The sequence below is a fragment of the Pelmatolapia mariae genome, linkage group LG20 (assembly GCF_036321145.2).
Source record: "Pelmatolapia mariae isolate MD_Pm_ZW linkage group LG20, Pm_UMD_F_2, whole genome shotgun sequence".
Lineage (NCBI taxonomy): Eukaryota > Metazoa > Chordata > Actinopteri > Cichliformes > Cichlidae > Pelmatolapia > Pelmatolapia mariae.
This window is the reverse complement of record NC_086244.1, coordinates 20,045,711-20,072,630: the sequence shown is the minus strand read 5'-3', so window position 1 is coordinate 20,072,630 and position 26,920 is coordinate 20,045,711.

Sequence of the window (26,920 nt, the reverse complement as noted above, 5' to 3'; positions counted from 1 at the left end):
TTATAATTAATTTGAGGTGATAGCTTTAGTGTATAGTGTTGAATTCACTTGGGTAAGTCCACTTGGGTAAAAAACAGTGAATACCAGCACAAATCAGCTGATCACAGCCTGTACACAAAAGAAAAATCTGCTAGAGCTCACAAACAAATTATTATGTGGCATATTTCTAAGTAACTATTTTCCCCATGCTACACTGATACCACATGCAAGGGTTCACCTGTCACTTTAAACCCTGATAACAGGTATTATAACACCAGTTATCAAGTTTCTCTGTTAAGTCCAGCTTCTTGCTTGAGGCTCTTTACACACTCATATAAAAAGGGGCGTTTTATGCGTGCCACCTACTCCAATCCCAGATGTTATCAGATGACGATAGAATGTGGATAAAGAACATGAATAATATAACACTAAAATGCAAGACTGCTGCAAATAACATGAGAGATTAATCCAGCAGAAAATCGTTAATCTTGTGATGTAGCGCAGAGTCCTAAAACAAACATTTTAATTCAAGTTAATTATTTTTAACACTGAGTGCGTGCTTAGTGCTGCTGCTGTTTATTTTTATGTGATGGCTGCACATTAGCGCTCTGAAACCTTAAGCTCAATACATTTAAACATTCAAGGTTGGTGTCCAATAAACTATTACACTAATAAAGGAGACTGCAAATCACTTCAATTTATTAGCAGATCAAAGTGAAATTAATTGAACATGTATTCTCGGTGTGTTTATTCTTTTAGTATCTGCAATTTCAGCTGTGTAAAAAAGACTTTTCAGCATATTAGAATAAAGCATAAACACATTTATACAGTTTGCATTCTGCATCAGCTGAATACATGCAGTGCGATGCAGTTTACACTGCTGTAGCTTTACAGCTGGGCTTCCTCTGTGATCTTAATAAGGTATAGCTTAAAAATTTGCACATATATTCCCTCAGCAGACAATCTATTTTGCACTTAAACCATGTTTTAAATTAAAAGAATGGTGAAAATGTAGCATTTCCAGGCCATTTTAAACTAAAATTCTAACCAGCTCTCAAAGTGTGTTTAGAATAAGTTACTGTGATGATTTACCAAGTAGAAAGGAGAGCTACTTCTGTGACACAGAAGAGACTTCATGGTCAGCATAGCTCGCTACCTGATTAATCTTGCATTGTGGTACACCCCTCTGTTTTTTTTGTTTTTTTTTACTGTGTCTTTTTTCTCCATCCATCCATTCGCTTCCGCTCATCCTTTTCAGGGTCGCGGGGGGCGCTGGAGCCTATCCCAGCTTTCATAGGGCAAGAGGCAGGGTACACCCTGGCAGGTCTAACACACAGAGACAGACAACCATTTGCGCTCACAATCACTCCCACATTCACACCAATTGGCAGTTTAGATTAATCAATTAACCTATCCCCACAAACTGCATGTCTTTGGACGGTGGGAGGAAGCCAGAGTACCCGGAGGGAACACACGCAAACACGGGGAGAACATGCAAACTCCACACAGAAAGAGCCCAGCCTGATGGTGGAATTGAACTGAGGACGTTCTTGCTGTGCGGCAACAGTGCTAACCATCGTGCTGCCCGTGTTTTTTCTTACAGTTTTTATTTTTTGTAGCAGTGTTAGTTCTCCATGTTTCTTTCAATGAGCGCCTTATATGTTTTCTCTCTATGTTTAGTATTTCACTCAAAGACAAAGTTAATGAACACTTGTTGTGCTGTATTCTGTTTACTTCCTGTTTTACTTCAAAGGCTAGTTTTATGTTGTATAGCTCTCTAATTTTATTAGTTTTATTTTCTGACCTTGTTCTTTCTTCATGATGTAAGCCTTGTGTTGTCTAGTGTTTTTCTGGTCCTCTCTTTGTCATTTTTTAAGATGCCTGTTAATTCTCCCCTTTCTTCCACCTGGTTCTCTGACCTTTGTTACTCTTCTTGTTTATTTCTGGATTTCTGTTCTGCTATGATTTTGGACTCGCCCTTTGTTGATTTTTGGTTTGCCTGAGTGTGCTAATGCAAAATAAATGTAAGATTAAACTAAAAAAACAGGAGATAATAAAATACCATGCTGCTTCCTTTGACAAGTTACATGCACAGCAGGATACCATATCAAAACAATTAAGCAACATTTTCATTAAATACCAGTAATATCGTTTAATAAATGCTATTAATCAATATTGCAGAAACTATAAAATTTAGTTCAGTATTAATGACTAATAAGGAGAATGTCTGTTGAGGTAATGATTGCAGGCACTACGGTACTACAGTGTCTTTCTTCTGTATAGATTGCCAATTAGTCTGATTCAGTCTTGGTATTTTCCTGTGCTGTGTTAATGAGCATTTTGATTCACTGGGAAGAAGCTTCCTCTTTCTGTAGTAATCACTTTTTAGGTATCAGGGAAAAAAATGTATGCCGTTACTGTTCTTTTGGAACATTCTCTCTCTAGATGTGACATTATGTCAGGCGATTGATGCTTTCAAACTTCAAGCAGGCCCTCACCTCCTCTTCCCACAATGACACAGAACAGAGCACTTAGCCCAGGGACATGCAGCCATCACAAGTTGACCTTGTAGCAGCCAACTGCAGCGCCTCCGAGGGACAGTCCTTGGAAGGGAGTCAGCCCTTCTCTAACCTACCGCCCCCCAGACGCTCCCTCAGACTCACAAGGCTGTTCCCCTTGCAAGAACCTGTGACAGTGCTAAAAGTCAGGCCCTGACTGGGGGTCATTGTGAGTAGGAGTCTAAAATACATTTTTAAAACATCTCAGTGTTAGGAAAAGAAACCATGTTACTGCACAGTGACTAACTGTTTAAGATACCTGGACTATAGTGAAGTTGAGTTCATTTTCTTTTAAACGCAATGTGTATCGATGTATCGCAAACTGCTTTCACAGATTTTTGGATTGTTTTTTTAAATGCAAATGATACGTTAGAATAGTTGCAAGTTTCTTTATCATTATTTCTATTATTTTGTTACACCACTGACAGGATACCCTTTTCTCTATAGCTGTTAATCTTTGTATGTTTGAACACTTTCTCAACTGCAGTAAAATTGTTGTGTTATTTTGGTTTGCTTGTTAAGTGTATGCGCTCCACTGATTGTTTTTCAGAATCCGAAAGCCCAAATTTGTGTTTGGTCAGTCTTTCTGTTGGTGTGTCTTTTTAGACTTTCCACCACTCCACATGTGTGAAAGTATGATGCACATGTGCTTTAGCTTAAGTCTTAATCTCCTTTCCTGTCATTCCTGTTAGCCTGGCTCATTGCATGATGTTCATAATAATGCATGTGTGGATGGAGTGATTAGCAGTTTTGTTATTATTTGGCAGTACTGGTATTGTTTGAAGTGGATTTTTTATTATTATTATTGCTTACACTAGTTATGCCTTTAAGCCCAATCATTACATGCCATATTAACAAAAATGAAGAGCATGAACAAGACCATCTTACATTTGGAAATAACTAATTAGCATTACAACAAGCACAAGAAAAGAAAAACAAAACAACTGTAGTTTCATAAGCTCCATAATTTTGTATCATCACTGTAACATAAGTGACAGTTAAAATATATATCTATTTATATATAAATGCTCTACTGGTAAAATTAACTCATTTTAAATGATGAGGAAAGTTTGATCCGTTAATAGTTTCCCTTATCTTGTTATACATACTGCTTCGGTTTCATAATGAAAAGGAGCTACGATGATATAAACAGCCTATATGTTTATATAGGCTATGAATTTAAAAATGTTGGAAAATCTGCATGACAGTTCCATGAAACGGCGCTCGCTAAGGAGGCATTTATGTATATTAACCCTGTAAAGTAGCCTTTTTAAATTCATGAGAATCAGCAAGTTTACCCTCCCTTTCCTTCCCACCCCGACCCAATCCGAACTCTCTGCTCAACAAATAATTTCATCCCATCCTTCACTAGCACTACAGATTCACTTTCAGTTCAGTACTTGAAATTGAAAAGTTTCCCACTCCTCTACCAACTTTCTGTTTATGTACCTGTATTATAGATAATGTGCATTTGGAAAGATTGGAAGTAAGTCTTATCATAAGTGGAAAATTTCACAGTCTACAAGTACTCCTATAATCAACATTTTTACAGACATTTCCACATTCTTATATTTATTTTATTTTATTTTTTTGTAATGCTCTTACAGTAAACCTGGCTATAGCAGTCTTCCAAATATAGTTAGCCAGTGGGAGTGTGATACCGTATGCCTTATCGCTGATGCTGACTTCTTGCCATGGTCATTTTTGTTTCTGGACAAGAAATAATGAGACACAACAACAACAAAAACAAACATACATATTGTCCTGGCTTCTCCATTGACTTTAACAATGAGCACTGCCAGAGGCTGTTTCTCTTGCAGCTAATTACAGTTGTGTGACATCCATGTGGGCAGTGGAGTTGCTAATGCTAAGAGACCTAGGGTGCTGTTTTCTTTCCCAGCGGAGTGATGTGCTAATGATACAAGCAAACAAACACTCAAGCAAAGGACAACTTTTCAAGAGGACTCAAGGTCGCATATATGAATAATACATGGCATCCAACAATCAAGCCATGCAAAGCATAACACGCTAAGTGGATATTGTGTAGGAGAGCTCAGGCTCTGTGCGTTTACAGCAGTTGTCCAGGTGTTGTAGAAGGAGCAAATAAAACCTGAAGCTTTCCAGGGAAGGTATGTGTATGTATGTTTTTGTGTGTATTGTAAATGTGTCTGTTTTGAGACAGGTTTTGTTGACCTTCAGGGAACAGCTGTTGGTCTCAGCATTTATTCAGTTATGGCACATAACGGCAAAGTCAACATTTTAGCCTTCTGAACATGTATTAAATGCTTTTCTTTTCTATTTTTATGTTAGTAGAAGATATAGAAGATATATGATGAGCCATACTTAAGGGTTATATACATCAATTGTATCGCTAAGCCGGATACAATTACCACCTCCACAAAAACGATGATTGCATTGACCAGATTGGACCCTCTATGCCAACAATAAAACAATAAATACAGTTTTAAAAAGTAACTAATGGTCACATATAACTTTGGTTTTGGTAGGAACTTTCACTTCGTTGTTGCTCCCCTTATTCATTTATTGAAGTCAAGCACTCCTTTTTTGTCCAGAATATCAAGGCTCTTACATGTAGTGCTCTGGTACGGGCTATTCCCTGTGTGGAGAAGTCATTCAAGCTGCAGGTGGATGCCTGTCACCTAAGGGGAGGGGCCATATTGATGGGGTCTGTCAGTCGAGGGTCAGATAAGCTGGTAAGTTTAACAAAACATCAGCTTAACTAATCTGTCATCCAAATATGAAATAAATAAAGTATGAATCATCACTGGAAAGGAAGGTTCAGCTAATTATTTGATGTTTATGTGGGTTCAGTAGTTGTTTTAATTGAGTGTTTATTTATGTTCTGTTGTCACTGCTCCTGTTGGCTTTCAGCTGCTCTGCTCTTTATTTTGCTTTATGTGTGTCTCCTCCTCCCCCTCTTGCACATGGAAGTTGGTGACAGCTGGTACGTGCAATAACTGTATGTGTTAATCAGTCTATATGATTTGTGATGACAGTTTTTATTTTTAACACTTACGTCTTGGTCAAAAATCCCCAACGGCTGTGGATTTTTTTCATCCATTCTTTGAGTTTATGTATCCCAGTACCTGTAAGAATATCAACCTCTGTGTTCCTGGACCTTCTGATGAAATAATAATTAAAATAATAAATGAATAAGCATTTGGTTTTATTACTCTGCTAAATCCACCTGATTTTGACTGACACTGTGCCTCGTTTCAATATGAGAAGAAAATTGTGAGTAATTTGGGCTTGCAGATTCAGAGTAAGGGGAAATTTATTCAATTTTTGAATGTACTTGAAGAGAACCACTTTTCTGAAACCCAAAATTGCTAAATTCTGCAAAGTCTTCCCTTCTATTTCTGAAAAATCAAAGATCATAATAAAACCTGAAAATGAAAAATGAAACTTTTTTTCTCTTTCTGTCCTTTTTTTCTCACTTTTTCTTTTTACCTCTCCCATTAAAATGATCACAAGTCCTCAAATTTATTTAGCAAGTTTTCAGGGCATTCAAGCACCAATGCTGGGAATTAATTCATTAACTACACCCACCTCAAGCTCCTACAGACTACAATATAATACACACACACACACACACACACACACACACACACACACACACACACACACACACACACACACACAGTCCCTAGACTGTGAGACGTGTATCTATAGCTATTATGAGAAACACAAACACATTCTAAGGCTGAAAATACAGAAACTGCTATTTTGTGTTTAGACTTTAAAAAGCCTCAGAAAAAGTGCTGCGCAACAGTGCACTGGCTTATTTACTGCAATTATCTTCAATTGTAGCAAACAGTCTATTCTATTCGCTAATGGAACCTTTTGCATTTCATGTAACAATGGAAATCAAATTGTCATATTTAAGTTTTCTTTTTTAAAAGTATGTTTTTCTAATACACACTGATTCACTTTCAGGTACACTGTAAGCAAGTGAAAACACGAGGGCAGTATAGACACAGCACACAGTGTACCAAAAGTCCTTGAATATAGATTAGCAGGTAATAGAATTGCCATTCATGTCCTCATTATTTAGGGGGTTGGTGAGAAGGAATGTTTTACAGTCACTGCGCAGGTGGTTTATGGGCTGAAGGTGCAGAGCATCTGTTTAAACTGCATCAAGAATCAGGCACCATGTTGTGTCAGACTCAATTGCTTTTCATTTTCACCATGAAAACATTCATCTGGACTATTATAACAAGCAGATCAATATGGGTAAATAAAGACCGTGTGATATAATTCCATTCAGCCTCTGATTATCCCTCACACAAGCAGAACCCGTGGTATTTCCAGAATGCACCTGTTCAACACGTCTCTGTTCTGAAAAAGAAAAACGATTTAATCTTTACTTAAATTAAGCTTTGTGTCTTTTCCACATGAGTAGATGTGAACATACATCCTGCCTGTGAATGCAAACAGTGCAGTGTACATTTGTGTGCCGGTGCAGTGTTTCACACAACACAGCAGCCTCTGCATTGAGGGCGTAATGAGATTTCTGGTTCTGCTAATCGCTTCTTCTACTTCTTCTTTTTTGTTTTTCATCCCATTGTCAACACAGGGAAACACACACTCGCACAAATCTGTGTTTAAGAACAGATCAAAAGTGTCTGTAATCTCTGGCTTAGGATGCAGATCTTGGGAAAAACTGGTGTGCTTTTTCATGTGAGATGCACTCATTTCCCAAGTTAATTATTGCTGCTCCTAAAACAATGAAAAGCCTTAAGCAAGCGTGCAACAGCGAAAGAAGAATTCGATGCTGCAGGACATTTGAGTTGAGTAACTTTAGGTAAAACAAAAAAAAATAAATAAATAAAAGTACCCCAATTAAATAAGTTTGAATTTGGGACAACTCCATTGTTTCTAAGTGCATAAACTGTGTTAATCCTGCAAAAAAACAAACAAAAAAAAACCATGTTTCAAGATGTACAGTAGGAGCATGACACATTTTTCTTTGTTTTGCATTGGTGCTGTTGTACAGTGCATTTTGGATTTAAACCTGACTGAGAGGTTGGGAAAATGTGTTAACATCCCAAATCACAAAATATGTACTGCCCCAATCCTATATACACGTTTTCCTCTCTGATGCCGCTATCAGCCAGACAATATGCCTTTCAAAAATTGCTATGAATCACTGTCCAAAATTACATTCATCATTTTAAACAACATATGTTTCAGTCAAAGAAGCTAGCTTTGTTTACATGAAAACTCCCCATTTTCAGTAACTTGTCCAAATACCGTGGGTCTCTTTAAATCAGAAAACTATGCATAAAAGGAGCTGCAGCAGATTGCAGTGAACTATGAACACCATGAAATGGAAAAAGAACAGGAGTGCTTTTCATTTCAAATGCTATGTACACACACACATCAACAATATGTCACTGTCTTACAGGAACCCATGCAGCTGTTTAAATTAAAAACTTTTGTAGATCTCAAGCAGACTCTGTTTGATTTTCATGTCAGGTAAAATGTTTGCTGCAGAACCTCATGAATCAACATCAGCTCAGTGAAGCATTTAAAGGATAAGTGTGAGGAAATGAATATGTAGATCAGTTATGATTGCACATCTATAACTTGAAATTTGTTACTGCTCAAAGGATGGAATAAAGAGAACCCTCTGAGTTATGAGTCTAATTGAAATTCTAATTATTTTTATGAATAGGCGAAGAATTTAACCACAGAAGCGTATGCATGCGAGGCTCGGGGTTGATAGTGTTAATGTGCGTCGCAGTGTTTCTGAATGAGGCTTTTCATCATGATGGAATAACACCTTTTGCAGAGCCAGTACCAATACCAGCATCTGATTACACGTTATCCATCCAAAGAAAAAATAACACTCCATATATTCATTGTTACAATCACACTACATTGTGTGGGTGCGCACTGAATAGTAAAAGCAAAACAATGCATGAGGAAAAAAGATGAAAGCTATGACAAGTTTCTGAAACTGTTTTAGTTTTTCCTCTTTCTTCTCTTGTTTTTCCTCTGCTGTATTTTTTCAGGAGAACATGAGATTCAGCAAACAACTGCTGTCAGCAAACAAAGCAAACAAATTACACAGTCAGTCCTCATTGTAACATAGCGGTGATGGATGATGATGTGCCCTGAAAACACTGTAAGAAATATTCTCGGTTAGTCTGTGCTGTTCTTGCAAACTATTTTTAAGTTGCTCCCGCTCAAAACAAGCTGCAGACTATTTATCAAATGTCACACATGGCGTTATATTCCACCTTACATGTTGTTCATTATTTGGAAAGAGATAACTTGTCACAGTGGAGTCCAATTAATAATTAAAATAGTATTTTCCTATGTCTATAAAGGGAAGGGCATCTTTTGATGGATGTACTTAAAATGTAGTCGGTGTTCAGATAATTAGCTCCTACTTCAGTCAGAAAAATCCAATTAAGCAAATCTATAACTCCTGGTCAGTGCAGTTTCCCACTTTCTTCTTCATCAATAGCAATAGAAAGGATTGTAAGGTATGTGTAATCCAAACGGTTACTTTAGATAAAGAGAGAATTAAATTAAACCATTTGTGAAATATGTTCATTAAGGATTAAAACCCTTTGGCATCCTCAGTCAATAGAAGCCCCGACAATAACCTCAGCCATATGTTTCCAAACAGACATCTGTACTCAGAGTCCACTGCGTCTGATTTCATGTGTTTGGATTACCCGGCATTAAACATCAGTGTCCCCTAAATGCCACTGTTTGTTGCCTCTGAAGTGTCTCAATTACCGCTGATGCTATCGGAGCCTAAGTGGGCCCACACAGCGTAGGTTGCGGGGCATTTGTTAAGTGGGCCTTTGTCGTCGAGTTTCAGGGTTAATGTGAAGTGTGAGCTAATCCACTGGCCACTCAATAGCTTTAACAGTGCATGAAATCTCTTTTGTTAGTAAACCCTGTGCTTCAGGGCATATCTGAAATTGATCACTGTTCCCTCTCCCTTTCTCTCGTCACGGGGCTTTGGTGAAGGAGTATCGACAGACGTCCCTCTTGAGGGGAAAGAGAAGCGGGACTGATAGAGGGTGCTGAATTAATATAGGTAGGGTGGGAACAGAGCAAAGACTCCCCAATCTATCTATCTATCTATCTATCTATCTATCTATCTATCTATCTATCTATGTAATAACCAGCATTAAACATGAATGAGCTTGATTCAATAGATAGATTTCAAACTTTCTGGCATTCTACATTAGCATTATTATTATTAATACATTCATTTTGGAAGATAGTTTGGGAGACAGGTTAAAAAAAATAATGAATTCAACAGAAGCTAAGATCCCGCAGGTCTTGCTTTCAGTATGGCACTAATGCATCAGCTCATCATGCAGCCTGATAGCATCTTTCATTAGACTCGTGTTTCTCTCACTGGTTGGGCATGAAGCCATTGCAGGTGTGACATGGATGATGGAGGGGAAAATACTGAGCGAAAATAAGATTTTTGTAGGTACAAAAAAAAAAAAAGAAAGAAAATCTAAAACAGAATCAAATATGTATCTGCACATGGTATTGTGCTATTTCCCTAAAATTAAATTTGGACCCCTTTTTATAGTTGGGAAGGGAAGCATGCCAGAAGAAATTTGGAAACCACTGCATTAGAACGTCCCTAATATGACAAATGTCCACTTATTTGAAACTTTCTGCAACCAATTTCTATGACGCCCATTTTTTAAAAATGAGCTGTCTCCAAATTCAAGTCAGTACATCACTGGGAATATTTCCCTACAATTTAGATCTCATTCAGAGCCACAAAAAGGGCCCTTTACAGCTATAACAGCAGTGGCTCACGATAGCAAATATTCTTCCAACATGCTGCTGGTTAAAAAAGGAAAAGTATTATGCATTCAACAGATTTACAAATAAACTGACCTTAATGTGTAAAATTGGGGGGGAAATAATGGACATTTTAAATTAACATCATAATACTCACTGCTCTACTTAACATCTCATTAAGATTTTATTAGAAGAACACAGTTAGTGTCAGTACAAAGTATCTTTTATTTTATCCAAAACAGCTGAGTATTATACGCATGTACCCTATGGTCAGAGCAAATAACGAAACAAATATTCACATGTTTCATGCTGCTAACATGTGCAGGAGTTTGTTTTCATATAAGGGAATGACAATGAACATTTTAGCTGCTTTTGCTAAAGCAGTTTTATCCAACTGCTTAAGAAGTCAACACTTTTTTCAATTATTCTGAGCATATGCAGAGTTCAGCAGCAGTATGCACAGTGTTTTTTAACCTTTCCAAAAACGAATAATAAGTGTAGAAAGGGGCTTTTTTTTTCTCTTAAAATAGCAGCAAAAATATGAGAGTGAAGCAGAGTGGGTTTTGTATTGTCTGTTTTTTCTATTGAGAGGTCACTCTTCCTATCATGATGTTTAGATTGTAAAAGGATAGAAACTGAACAAGGAGATCTAACTGGAGGTGTTTTACATCCACTTATTTAAACTCTCCAGCTGGAGAGCAGTGGACAAACTGTATCAAAAGCCAAAATAACAAATGGAAAGCTGTATATTTCCAACCCAGTACAGCAAAACATTAATGGCTCTGTTTAGGACATTTAGAAGGCTGAACTATTGATTTGTTTTTCCAGCGGTGTAGTGCTTCCATCAAGCCAGAAATGAAGCGAGAAAAAGTTCTGTAAATCTGTATATTGTGTTCAGGTTCGTGTCTTAGGGTGTACAGTCTTTTGCACCACATTAAAAGGCCTATTTTGTTCCCAGATCACAGCTTTTATTTTTTTCCTCCCTTTTTTCCTTCTCGTATCCTATTTGATATTTTTCCAGTGTCCACGGAGGCAAATCCAACAGATGTTCCCAAGGTCGGTGGAGTGAAACAAGCAAACGCTCATTTGATTGTTTTTCTTATTTTTTTGGCAGCAATCAAGACTTTTTATGCCCTCTGTTTGAAGGAGCACCATGGGAAAACTTTTCTCTCCTAAAGTGATAGGAGGAAAATTAAAGTTCTAGTGCTGTCATGCATTCCTCTTCTATGTGTTCAACCTCTCAGAAACCTGAGCGAAAAAGTCAAAAATCTGTGAGCTGTGAAAATCCGCGTGACTGACGGCTGATGGCTCTACATCAGATTTTTAAATCTGCAGCATTTCTGGGTGTGTGCATCTGTCCTCTCATCTCCAATTGGCCATGTTTCTGAGTATGATCAATAAGCATCAGAGTCTTTAGCTGGAGCCACACTCCACCCCCACCCCCACCATATCTCTACACTGCTCCCCTCCATACAGCATCTTCTGATCAGCGGCATCCTCTGAGCTGCTGGTATATGTGGGGGGAGCAGCTGCATGGCTCTGTGACACATGACAAGTGCTTCAGCTCTGATCCGTTTTCTGTAAAGAATCATTAGCTGCAGAAAACGCAGCTGTGTCGCACAGGTTCACAGCTCAATCGCTACAATCTCTCTCCCTCGCTGGATTCTTCTCAGAGTGGGAGGAGACAGAAACATCTCCCTTCACTGTCTGCTCTCTCACATTTTCCATTACCAGTTTATTTATTTCATTCTTTAATGAGCTGACCTTAACGAGCGCTGACAGCATGTCTGGCGTCTGGGCCTCCTCATCACTGTCACCACGACGACCTCCTCCCAAGTGACAAACTTGTGTCTAAATGGGGATGTGAGAGGATGCTGGGCTATGTTTAACTACCAGGGCACCTACAGAGGCAGTCTTATCTAAGAAACTGGCTTCACATTTTTAATACCTCTCAATTGTTCTTTTTTTTTTCCCTGGTGGTTGATTGTGGAGAGATTTGGGGTATGAGATGCCAGCTATGTTGTCAAGCTGTCGGTATCGCTGCTTGACACACACTTGGAAGTTGAGTACGTGCAACGGGGAGGGAGCTCTGTGAAGTTCTAAACAATTGCACTGTTCTAGTTCCCCGTGTCATCTATCCTGTGGTTTATAAAAGACAGCATGACCTGCCTCTGCTTCCTCTGAAAGACGCAGGACTTGATGTGCATAGCTCCACCTCGTACACAGTCAATAACCATTTAAAAATGCACACTAAAGAAAACTATTTTAATTTTGTAAGTGGAGAGGAATTGTCGAAATAGATGCCTGCAAATTCTCAAGCCATCTCACTGTGCGCTAACAGACGAGGATGATATGGCTGCGGACTAGTGATTGACTGTACCTGTCAGAGTTACCTTACAGCAGAGGAATAATGATGCCTCCTGGTAGAATTAAACTGATGAAACCATTAATTCTGTAAACACAAATTGCACTGAACTTTTCAAATCCCCAACAAACTACGATGGCAAACACTAATGAACAATTTATCTCAGTGAATTCATTTGTTTCTCATTAGTCAGCACTGCAGCCGGTGTTTGGGTTTTGCATGTGTATTGTGTGAATCCCTCTCCTGAGTACTTACAGAAACTGGCCACATTTTCTTCCTATGCTTTTATCAGCAGTTCTGTTTGCTGAAGTGTGAGTGCTGCTCAACACAGTCTCCGAATAACTAAGAAGGACCATGTTGCAGGAATATGAATATTTTCTTTACTGCAGAAGCATATTTTAATGTTTAAAATTTGCATTTAAAACATTAACAACAGCATTAATAGATCATAGGAAAAGCTGCAAAATTAGATTTTTATCTGCAATATATTTTTAAAAAGACAATCGATGTGCAGAAAGGCACACTTTATATCTGTCATAGATTTATATGTATATCTATATATATACATAAAGGTCACATACACTATATTGTATACACTGTATATGTTTATTGTGCCAAAATGTGTTTTACATTATGGTGGCCTGTTAGAAAGAATGGTTTGGCATATTTAGGTACACAATGCTACCAGGTTGGGCTCTCTTTTGTCTTCAGATATTTTTCATGTTATATATGCAACAAGGTCCATCTCAAAGTGCATTGGACTGAATCTGGTCCATTCATGTACAGTCAACTTATTGTTGTGTTCAAGAAACCAGTTTGAGATGACATGAGCTGTCTGATATTACGTGTTGTCATGCTTGAAGCATTCAGTGGTCATAAAAGCGCAGAAATGGGGATGGTCAGCAAGAATATTTAGATGTTCAGTTGTTATTAAGGAGCCCAGAGTGTGCCAAGAAAATATCTCCCACACCATTATACCATCAGCAGCCTGATCCATTGATATAAATCAGGGTGGATTTATGATCTCATGTTGTTTATGTCAAATTATGCCAAATTCTTCTGCATATCTTGGTTGTAATGTGCTTATTTGCATTACTGTTGCCTTCCTTTCCACTTGAAGCAGTCAGGCCCTCCTCCTCTGACCTTTGCCATCAAAAAGGCAATGTCACCCACAGAAATGCCACAGTAATTACATTAATTATTCATAATTTATTTGTTTGTTTTTATTGTATTTATTTTGAACCCTCCTCTAACCACACTTCCACTGGATGGCAAATATGGCAGACATTTCAGATAGCAAAAAATCCAAAAAAAACCCCAGACAAATCCAATTTATTCCCTTGATTTTTTATTTTATCCTATTGTATTTTGTGTGTGTGTGTGTGTGTGTGTGTGTGTGTGTGTGTGTGTGTGTGTGTGTGTGTGTGTGTGTGTGTGTGTGTGTGTGTGTGTGTGTAAAGCAATTAGTAAAAAGCATAGGCACATAAAGTTGGAAAGTTTGCAGAAGTTTATATGAAGGGCTATTTATTAGATGCGCTAAGTGACTGCATAAAGATTTGAGGGTTTGTTATCAACACTTAAATTTCCAGGTTGCAGTAAAGTATCTCCTCCAAGACATAATTGGAACCTAAAAAAATAATGTTATGTCCTTCCAAGTAGCCCTCTTTTAGTTTAATGAGAGCTTTGTACACTCTTCTCTCCCTTGGCACGCTCAACCAGCCCAAGCAGTTGTCTTCTGATTATTGGCCTCCCTCAGTATTAGTTTCTTTGTAACAATGTGATCGTGAAGGCCTGAATCAATACAGTTTCTTGTGAGCAGCTGATGCTGAGATGCGCCTTCCACTTGAACTCTGGGAAGCACTGATATAGTAATAAGAGGTGTCATTAATTGGTGATTTCTGAGGCTGGTAACTTCAGTGAACTTATCCTCTGCAGCAAAGGGAACTCATGGTGTATCTTTCATGGGGTTAATTTCGTGGTCCACATGAGAGCCAGCTTCACCAGAAGGTTTGATGTTTTTTGCAAAAGCTTTTTTCATTTTATTTCAAATGACATTTTTTTCTAATGCTTTCTCTGTTGGTCTACAATGTAGAACATTGTAAAAGCAAAGACTATTTGATTGAAACAAATTCCAAACACACACAGCATCCCTGCCTTTTAACAAGTCTTCCTTTTAATATGATCATTGTCCTGCAGAAATAGGTTTTGAAGCGAGTTTTGAAGCGCACAATGCACCTGTATTATTCTATATTCACCCTGTTGCTTCTGTCAGCAGTGAAATTATCAATAAATGTCAATGTGTCAGTTCCACTGGCAGCCTTATATGTCCAAGCCATAACAGAACCAGCACCATGTTTGACAGATGAAGTCTTATGCTGTTCCTTTTTTTCCCTCCACACTTTCCACTCGACATCAGTTTGATAGAGGCTGATTCTTGTTTCACCAGTCAATGGATCTTTCTTCCACGGCTTAGCTTCTATTTTTTCTTTTTTTGGGAATTGCAACCTGACATTGTTTTTAAGTTTAGTCTGTGGTGAATTCTGTTGAGAATGAGACCTGTACTGTGAAGCTTGATTTGGGGATTTTGTAGTAGATTCAACGTTAACCATCTGTTTTCAGTCTCACATAGATGTTTTACTTCGCACCATTTTTTTTTTTATCATGTACTCTTGAAATTGCATGTCTTTTTTCTAATATAATGATATCTGAGGGATTCTGTGTGTAGTGAAACTTTTTTTACACAGACAGAAAAGAGAGGTCCATTTGAGGTCAAACTCGATTGGATGTGGGCTGCAATGTAAAAGGAGTCTGGCATCCTCACTCTATAGTTTTTAAAGCCTGTCAACACCTGTGGTTTAAAGTGCATTAATGAAAGATAACGAATGAGGAAACTTTGTTTCCTTAAATGTTTTTTTTATTTTTTAAAGGTTAAAGATTTCATTCATCTGTACAACAACAAATCTTAAAACTTTCAGAGGATGTATCGTTTTAGTATATGCAATAACGTTCAGTATAAAAGCTGCAGGTCCTTCAGCTGCAGGACCGAAAAATTGAGCAGACAATGAAATAACTACTGTAAACATGTTTGCTTTTACATCTGCACTAATCAGCAAACTTCCTCCCTTCTAATTCCCTGCCACTGTGGCCACAGCGGTTTTATTAAGCAACTTGCAACAAAATACATTTGCTTCTTAATGATATGCCAGGACGGTGCACTGAAGAATAACCAAAGTGAGACGGGGACATTTGGAATGGCTTACCCCAATAATATTTTGGACTAAGTTTCTTATGGCACCAGATTAATATAGAAAGAGAAAGCGGTTTTATTCGGTAGGGAATTATTAAAGATTAATTAAAATTCAAACAAAAGGAATTGCACAGATAAAGACAATAAGTAAATAAATCATCTAAAAATGGCTAGTACCCGTAAGAGCATTAAAGCTTTGGTGCATCCATGAATATCCAAGATAACAGACTTATTTGCCAAAGTCATAGTCAGTGTCCAGCTGTAATCACACAATTCATGGGTGTTATCCGCAAAACCATTAAGATATTAGAGTATTTCCATTTTTCCCAATGCTTTGGCATAAATTCTCAAGACACTTTTAAAGCTCTTGAGTCCATTCTTTCATCAAAAACTGTAGTTGAACATGCTAAAGCCCATAACTTCAAATACCAGGTGGACTTTGTCATTCCCAGCAAAACAGAAAGTTCCTCTGATGATGATGATGATGTGAGCAAGGCGGTCAAATTGTTTGGATAGTTTCAGAGAATCACAGTCGATTCTACAAGTGTCTCCTTTATCCTCTAATTTTCAGTCTTGTCCTACAGTGTATCTTTAGACTGACATTGATTGCTTGTTGTAGCAGGCTATTATTTTTTTGAGGATAACTTACCACTGTTGTGTATGAAAGTAAACACTCATCAGGCCGTGATTTTTAAAAAAAAAAAAATCAAGGTTATACATTTTGTAAAGCAGAACAGCACCCTGATGCATCTAATCTGTGGGCCTTTTTCTTTTTCTTTCAGTAGTCACACAGTAAAATACAAATTTATGCAATACTGCACAGAAGAAAAAAAAAGCAGACTAATAAAGAAAGCATGTGCTGTGGAATGAAAACTGAGGTCCACTAAGTACAATAGTTTACTACAGTAACACAATAGTGCTGGAGACACTGAACATCTTGTTTCTCTTGCTTGTTTAGCTACAAATTCTCAGACACTTAAAACCTAATGCATGTTCCTCAATGTTCACAAACTGAATGCACTGTTTTGCAAGTGTCGACCTACACAAGGATCCTACGCAATGATATAATGAATAATCAATATTTTGAAGAGTAATCTATTCAGCTGAGAGAACGCGTAACCTATTTTCAACACATATACAGAGAACATATACAACCAATAACCATTTATAACTTAGGCGTGTGTGTGTGTGTGTGTGTGTGTGTGTGTGTGCGTGCGTGTGTGTGTGTGTGTGTGTGTGTGTGCGTGCGTGTTTGTGTGTGTGTGTGTGTACTTGTTTAGAGGCTCAAAATGAGCTTTTAGTGTCAGGGTTACAGTTAGGCTATGGTTAGGTTTTATTTTAAGGGTTAGGCATTCATTTTTGATGGTTCGGGTAAGGATCTAGGGAAAGTATTATGTCAGTTAGATCAGTGATCATATGTGCTGTGGAAGATTATCTGGTTCCACCTGATTAGTACGCTGGTTGTGTGAGTAACTTGCAGAAAAATTACATTCTCTTCCACTAGAGGGCAGTACAACTACCTGCTCTAATTAAATGGTTTGCCAAATGCCAGTAAAACAGAACAAGACGAAGAAGAAATTATAAATTAATAGTCATACCGTGAGACCACGCAGCGCCTAATAGCAACAGACAAATATTTGAAAAGAAAAAGTAGTCAATCTGACCTGGGTCCTGCAGAAAATTCCGACCCATATGAAGGCCCTAGCATGGGTAGTGGTCAGAAGAAAGCAAAAAAGGTGTACTGGGGACAAACCGAGTCAATTCTGCTATGCCTGGTGCGCGTGGAAAAATTATCAGTATGCTTTCTGTTTTCTTTGGTGGTGTGCCGTGTGATTTTTCTAATGTGAAATATGTGCAGTGGTTCCAAAAAGTTGGGAAACACTGAATTAGATGTCCTCACTAATGACAAGGCTCTAGAAAACGCCAATACAGTCTCAAATTTTCAGTTCATCCATGGCACCAACACCTGAGCTCACCAAATGCCTCCAGCATGAAAAAATAAACACAGCAGAAAAGGCAGTGTGAAAAGAAACAGTTACAGCATAGTATATAGTAACATCTCTAATGTATACAGACAGCATCACCTCGACTCTATGCGCTATGCGCTCAGAAGTAAAAATCACGTAGCATGGCATTAAAGATGTATGGGTGCCATGGGTACCATCTTGGAGCTTGAAATTTAGCATTCAGACAAGAGATTGATATCACACTTACTGTTGGAAGCTCTAAGGAAATGTGCTTATTTTTCAAAATGTTTACCTATGTGATGTATACAAAAAGAAAGAAGAGTGTATAGGGTGAAGCAATAATTCGAGCAAATGCTTTTTCTTGTGTTTTTTCTAACCACTGCACAGATAACATGGATCTGTTTATGTCGTCCTTCATATTAAACTTTCATATTCCATTTCATATTTCACATTCAGAACAAGACTATTTTACACAAAATGAGAGGAGGTGTTTCTCTTGAGAAAATGCAACTCCTCAGTTACTCATCAACTTGGGCCTGTTGTAGTTCATATATTAATTAGAAGCCAAAGTGAAACCGTGTGGTATTTTTCACTCTGTCAGATCAATATGCTGCATTTAAATATACACCTCAACATGTTCTATAATTCAAACAGTGCAGAAAACAAAAGGGTCTGCATTATTCATTTGTTAATATTACAACACACATTACGCGGGGGAAAAAAAAACCCTCACTATGCAAATAAATGCACATATGGCAGAATTACAGCAGGCTCCCTTTCCTCTTTGATTCTCCATATTCTGCCAGTTTGTTTTTGGACAAACTGGAAATGAAGGAGAGTGGGGTACTTATTTTCTTTTTCTAGCAGCACATTTGTGTTCCACTTGCAAAAATGTGCTGGTTTTGTGAAGAGGCATCCAGCTATTGTCACTTCCCCAGCTGCCATATATAGAGCTCATTGTGACACAGTCTTACTGTACAGTCGGTACAATTTCAATCCTGTGCAACCCTGAGAATTAAAATAAAAAATTAAATAGTGAATATGTAAAGTGGAGGTATGAAAGGTTGACAATATGGAAAGAATGTGAAACGTATTCACTCTTTAATCAATATTCCAAAGGAAGACACAGAATAGCATCACATGATCTGGCAAATGGCAGGAATCAGTCCCGGCTTATCTTCACACTGCTCGTTGTTACATTAATGAGATCAAGGTGCAGAGCAAAAAGTTTGTGTTTATGTAAAACGCTTTGTCTTTACTCTCATCTCAGGACTTTCCTGTTGAAAGGGTACAACTAATGTTCTTAAACAAAGGCGATGTACCTTGCAGTGTGTCCACAGAGGGATTTTAATCTTGAGATTTATAACTGTGACAAGGCAGCAAGAAGCATGAGTCAGTCTTAACTTGGCCTCATCTCCCACTCAGCTCTCAAGGTCAAAATTAATTGAATCAGAGTGGGAGTCTATGGGACAAGTTGCCTTGCCGCTTGTGTTAAACTACAACACAGTTTTCTGTATAAGCCTGTGTTGCTAACTAGTCCCCCAATTACTTTTTAGGGGCGATATCAAGAAGCAATACACTGAATTTAAGGACTTAGACTTAATTAGATATAAGGGCAAACAAAGAATCTTCTGGGTCTCAATAATTGACAGATCATTCATTATAGGCACTGAACTAAGCTTAGGTATTCACTTGAATGCTCAAGAAATCTCCTAAATGACAAAGCATTTGACAGCTCACTTGTAGTCATTGCACTGCTGTAGAGCAGAGGAAAATTACAGTGACACACGTATACAAAAACACACCGAGACCCTTAAAACTCTAATCAGGACATCCATTCTTGCTTTATTACACCAGAGATTCTCTAACAGTTTAGCCTGAGGGCCACTCATGGAAACTGACAAGAAGACCAGGGGCCAGTTAATATAATTGTCTGTTTTGGCTGTCAACCTTTCAACATTTTACTGTAATCACTGCTTTCAAAAAGGCAGGGAATGTCAGCTCCGGGTGTGATGCTGACAAAAATCCAAGAAATCATACACATACCATTCCTGCTACCGAAGCAGCAGCATTTTTTTTTTCAAGTGATTTATGTTTCACTGTGTAAGAGAAAGTATAATGTAAGACACGATAATATTCATGATTTAAGGAAATGAAACAGCAATGTATTCAGTTTTCAGCCCAGTATAATTTTAATTTTACAGTCGTCCCCAAACACTTTCACACTTCGCCATTCAGGTTAAAAATGTCAGTGTTTTACATTTGCTCGACAACAAACAACTCTTTCTGTCAAAAGTTGTTCGTAGTCTGCATGATAGCAAGATTTTGCATTAAAATATGCTTTTACTTGATGCATTAAAGCAGCTACAGTGTTTTTAGCATCTGCACAAGGTGCACAAAGATACATTGAAGGTCAAATAAATAGTAATAGTATTATATCAGTTACAGCTACTTAAAATTAGACGACAAGCTGGCATTTCATGACTAGTGGTGTATACAACTTGCTTCGGTGACACCAGTTAAAACATAATATTGCTGACAAACAAAAAATATGGCAGCCGCATGTTATACAGTAAAAAATTGCTCATAATAGAGAGAAATTTGCATTGAAATCTACACATTTGCACATGGTATTTTGAGTTTATTTAGAAAGAAACATTTTAAACTGGCAAAATAGCTAGTTAGTTGTTTTTTTTTTTGTTTTTATCCCTGCACCTACCCGAACACCTTGACTGTGTTACTAATCATATATCACATTTGTTCAACCTATTAGATTCGACTTACCCACACAAACAAAAAGGATTTCTTACTCTTTCTTTTTGGACATTTTCTTGAATAAAGATTTTGTTTCACTTTTTTTGTCTTTAAGTTTCCACTACATGAAAAAGAACAAGAAAAAAAAGGAACAAAGTAACAACAGTATCAACATATCAGGTTTTCTCTGGAGGTGGTATCCAGCCAACAAGCTGTGTGTAAGACATGGATGGACAGGCACATGCTGGGAAACTCTAAAGGCTTCCGTTGTGAAGCATGCTGTGTGCTTTGTCCCTCTGCAGAGAGTCCCATTGTTTGCCCTTGATACAAACAGATCAGTGTGAGACTCCTGGGATTATTTTTTGATAAAGAAAAGACATATAGCAAGAACTGTCTGAGACAGATTCTCTTAATCCTAACCTTTCGCTTTAATGTGTCTATACTAGCATGGAAAAAGCACGTCCAGCACACATAAAAAACAGTGAAACGTGGTCTTGTGCTGGTTTGATAATGCTCTGGGCTGTGAATTCACATACGGTACAAATAAATTCACATCTAGTGATTAGAGTGGCCATGGACGCTATTTGATGTGATCTTGAGTGGTGATAAAAGCGTACTTGGAATTGTTTGGCAGGATGTATTGCGACATTATCATCAACAGTTGCTTGTGTAAAATAGCCCAATAATCCTTGGCCGTTATTGGACCGGTGTAATTATCAGATCTAATGACTCCCAGGAGATTAGTGCTCATATCATTACAGTACAGGCCATCATGTGAAATAGCTGGCAACAGCCAAAATGGGTTGAAGGCTCTATTTAGCATTCTCTTAAGGTAAGTCTGCTCTCATTTGAGGTGGAAGGATAAAAGAGGGCTCATTAGACTATACTACTTTGCACCATTGCTGCAGGGTTAAGGTTTTGTAGTCCGTCCACTCAGACGCATTTCTGAATGGCAGCTCGGCACTTAAATTATATCTTTAATGCGACACTATGTGATTTTCACTAAGTGCCCAACAAGTCTACATTTGACATCTGCAAAGTAATAGTAAACACTCGAATGTCTTATAACCACTAAAAGCTGTAGCATTAAGTCTGTTGAGTGTGTTCAGGGCATTGTTTGATTGCCCAATATTTCAACTTTCTATTTGTAAAAGGAAGATTGTTTTATTAATTCTTTGAAGTGACACATATTCTTACCTTCAAAACAATATTGATATTGTTGGGGTAGGTAAGTGCTTTCAAATAAATCACAATCCTAAACAATAATACCATCATGATATCCTACAGTTAAATGTAAAGTCATTCCGATTAGTTTAGCCTAGACAGTGGAGCTATATTATCTGAAGGTCAAAAACAATCCACCTACCAATATGCCTAAAGCTTGCTTTTGAATACAGCCTTTTTAAAAACATGTGTACTCGGTTCTTTTTTGTGGGTTAGAAGCTGAGTTGTTTCTTGGGTAGGAGACGTGATTTCCTGAAAATGTTGTTGCTGTGAGGCAGGACGAGCAACAAAAAAGAGATGAAATGCTCTAATTAGTAAGCTTTATGCATTCAAAGCACAAAGACAGAATAGAGAAAACAGGAAAGTTTCCACGCTGTTTAAACTCTGAAGTGCTTCTTCCAATTTGGTAACTTCAACCCAAAACGTCACACTAGCCCCAGCAGCTTAAAATAGATTTGTGTGGGGTTTTGTATTTGTTTGTTTGTTCTTCCATTTCTCTTTTTCTTTATTACTTTAGAACAGAGCCAGACAGTTTTCTTCTGCTTTCAGTCTTTATGCTTCGCTTAGCCACCCAGCTGCTCATTGTAGCTTTATATTTAACAGACAGCTATGAGAGTGACATTGATCTTCTAATCTGACTCACAGCAAGAGAGCGAATAAATGTATTTTTCAGAATGTCAAACTTTTGCTTTATTGCTGTGTCCATGAGATCTTGATATATGTAACCGTGGTTTAACAACTAAATATCAAATTCTCTCTTCAGTTTCTTTTCCAGGTTTTTTTTTTTTTTTTTTTTTTTTACTGCTGTTCCCTGAATATAGGGATTTACTATTTGGCCTCCCACGTTACTTACTTATAGTGAAAACTGTTATACTACACCAGAATTCCAGCTTTAAACCTCATTGGTGTTAAAGTTATCTTATGACTCTGCAGATAATTTGACAAACTTTAAGTAACTATAGCTCCCATCATCTTGAAATTAATCACCAAAAACCAAGGCATAAGCCCATGAAGCAGATTGTAGAAATCTTACCCTGTAACTTATCCTGCAGTTGTATAAGAGATGTTTTTCACCGAGTTTGGGCTTTCCTTTGCGCTGTGTGACTAGCCTCCCTCACAGTCTGTTGCTCTGTGTCTTGCAATTAAATCAAGCTCATCCTCGTGTACCGTGGGCAATTCAGGGTAAGGATGAAAATCAAACTCATCCCACTGCTATGCCAACTGCACTCACACATCTAGCCTCAAAACCTGGAACACACTCCTTCAGAGTTCCCCAGTCTGTTAGCATGACAATAGTGCAGTCAAATCTCTCAGCACAAGAAACAAGCAGCCACTAACAAAACCGGGGTTTCATGAGACCTTCAGTTCACTGAGTCGGGTTTCAGAAACATCAAGCTCAGCCCCAGAGTCTCAAAATATCTGTCCTAAAGCCCCAAACTCATCACAAGGAGGCGATAAGAGGTTTTACTCTGCACCTACTGGCCTAAGATCTTACTGGCTTACTGGCTCTTAGATCTATGATTATGATTCAGAAAGTGACATCACACCAATACTGATACCAGTCCCTGTGCCGCTACACTTTATTTTATTTATTCATATATCTAAATTGCTGCCATATTGATGCAATTTTCTCCCCTCGTGTGGCCTCCAGTGGAAGCTAAAGCCACATTTTTAATTTTTCAAACAAGGAAACATACGTTCTCTACAGGTATTTGTTGAAGGGAGCATGATAGCCACAGCTTTTTTTTCTTCATACAAGTAGAACATGAATACTGGGTTGTTGTAAGATCTGTATGCAAATCAAGTAAATATTAATTTTGGCTCATTTCTACAAAACGACTCCCTTGGCATATCTAAAGTGAACATTTGTTACAGAGTATACTTGCTTTGTTAGTGTAAGTTGCAGGATCCATCTGGCAGTGCTGGAGGAATTAGTCACAGACAGAAGAACTGGGGATCAGTGGAGAGGATGTAGGCAACCTGAAGAGCTCACTGAAGCAATAGTTTGACATTTTGGGACATTTTTGAAAGCTGCTGATGTTTCCATATACGCAAGTATAATGACAGATCAGATTAACTGAGTGGAACTGAAATGCAGTTTTGTTTTTTGTTTGTTTGCTCTCTTGCCAAATGTTATAACTGTGGGGAAAAATATGGAACTATAGTGAAAAAACGATTTTTCTAAACATTGCAAAACCCCCAAGTGGTGCTCTTTTTAAGAAACAGTCCATCACATTGATCTTTTTTTTTTAGCATGACTGAAAAAATTGACAGCAAACAACATTGTATAATATTCACCATGTGTTTTACCCACCTGTTCCCACAGCTTTTTTCCTCAATTTATTTATAACTAACTTCTCTATCCGGTCATAGTGACTCTTCATCAAGTTGTGCGACATGCAATGATTTACCAAATACAATTCAAGGAATACTCTTCTAGGACATTATTATGCCAGAATATGATATAAACCAAAGAAATCTGTGCTGTAATGAGAGCTATAAACCTCTTTATCTCCACAACAGTGGCCATAAATCCCAAGAACTTGCTGTTTTTCCATGCAGTTGGGTTTTAAATTTAAAATTAAATGGGGAACGAGCCAATGGGTGGATGAGATGACAGAAACTGCAGACACTTAACTCTTTGGCATAGACATCACTAACAATCTGCCAGATATCAGTAATTAATTACCATGAGCAAGTGGCATGATTTTATCAGTGATGGAAAAAATGGAATTAGAATGGGTTTATCAGCTTCTATTAATGCATTGTCAGGAACTTCTAATGGGCTGGTGATTATATTATTAATTTTTATTTGGATGGATCGATGGTGCATTCAGTGGCTAAAAAATGCTAAAAAAAAAAAAAAAAAAGATCCCCAAAAAGTGTTAACTAACTATTGACGTAGGATAAAAATCATTCTGACAAAATCAATTTTGCTGTCTTTTTCTAAAACTAGCACAGGCAGTTGGGTTCTTTGAAAAAATGCAAATGACTTCTCCATTAAAAGCATGAATGTTATTATCTTTATAATTATTTCTTATTCTTGAAACATTAGAGTTGACCTTAACACTTTCCCTTGTTTTTACTGAAATCCATTAGGTAATTAACATCAATTTTCAGGCACTATTTGGGAAAAGGTACTAATTTATATCAAAATGTCTCTCTAATGTTCCCTTTATTTCTTCTGTTTAGTACCCTGAGAGTTTATAAACAAATAAATTCTTAGAATAATTCAGAAAGAAGGAGAATAATTAACCACCAGGAGATTCAAGCTGAATACATAATATTGGCTGATATATACCACTGTAAAACAGAGAAAATTAGAAAAAAAGGCTTGTGTCAAAGATGCAAAAATTAAAAAAAAAAAAAAAAAAAAAAAAATACTCCACTCTCAAACAAAACCTATACAGTAGCCACATACTATTAATATCTCACATTCATTTTCACATACTGTACATTTTAACCCCTGAAGGGATTTGCAAACGAAAAAACGTACGCAGAAGGCCAGAGCTGTGGAACGTTTTTCTTTAGTGATGTCAGAAATAGAAATTGCTTTTCAAGCTGTCTTAAGACCTAAACTTGATTTGTTTATCAGTTTTAGTTTATTCTTCTGAGTGCCAAAAACCTTCAACCTCCTATCTGCTGTCGGAGTGATGTATTTACAAAGCACATATTGCTCCTTTGGATGACTTGTGTTGTATCTCCAGTAATTGTGTATGGGGGGGAAAGGAAACACAAATAGCCCTCTCTGTGCATCTTCAAACTGAATCTTTAAGCTCAAATCGAGATGGGATGCATATGGTGTGCTTGCATACTTACTACCTTTGAGGTTTAACTTGATAATAGTCATCTATTTCCATCTATAGCAAACCACTGGGGTGAGAAAGCTCCCCCATACTGACATCTGCTGCAGTTATCACTCAGGCAAAAGCATGAAAAACTGAATTATTTAGAGGGATATGAGAAATCTTCTCATGGATTCATTTTATTGTGTTAGCCATCGACGGTCAGCAATCTGTGACAAAAGTCTGTAAATATATGAGCCATTCTGGTTTTATGAGTCAGATTTATTCTCCGATAGGGCGACTTTCATCAAAATGTCAATGTCAAGAGACCCTGACAGTGCCAAGTATTCAGTGGGATTTATTGTTCTGTAAAGTTTTTCTATGCTTTCTTTTATAACTTGAGATCATCTCAAACACTTACGTGTCATGACTCATTCACTGTAAGATGCTATAAGAGAGTAGCTTCTTTGAAACAAAATACACAAAACTTATCAAGTACTCTATACTGGAGCTACAATAAGCAGATTCAGAACTATTGCAATCTGCTATGATCTCTAGATGCATGAACGTGCCTTCATGGCATTTATTGTGACTGCAGAACACTACCTCACCCTCCCTGAGCTGTATGTACTGTGCATTCTGTCTTGTGGTGGCAATGGGTCACCTTGCAGGTGCAGCTGAGGTATTAAGAGATTAGGGGCAGCAGCTCACCCTGTGGAAGGTTCGGGTCTGCAGTGTGTAGCTGCCTGCCTGGACCATAATTGGCTCTGGTGGCAGTGAGTGCCCTGCCGTTACTGAGCTGAGTGGTGGTCACGGGTCAGCCCCTAACAGCTCCTTGCTGTCATCCTTCCTGTCAGCCTGAAGGTCAGTGCCGTAGGCCAGCATGGCAGGAAGACCGGGTCTCAGCCACTTACCACGTCGCGTGGACAGGTGTACCGCAGCGAGACAGAAAGGTTCAAGGTGGAGGAGAAAAGCCGTAGGAATGAAGTTGAAAAGTTTATGTTTATGGTGGTACGCTGCTTCGAACCTCGCCAACCTCCATCTAAGTTGTTCAAGTCCACAACTCCTGTCTAGCCTAAATGATGTGTTTTTAGGTTAGTATTGCAAAGCTGTTACTGCCAACTAACTTTATGGATCTGAGAGCTGAGAGGGAGAGTTCACTATGAACCGAGCTGCAGCACACTGATGGATGTGGACAGAAATGAGAACCAGGAGACTTAACAATTAAA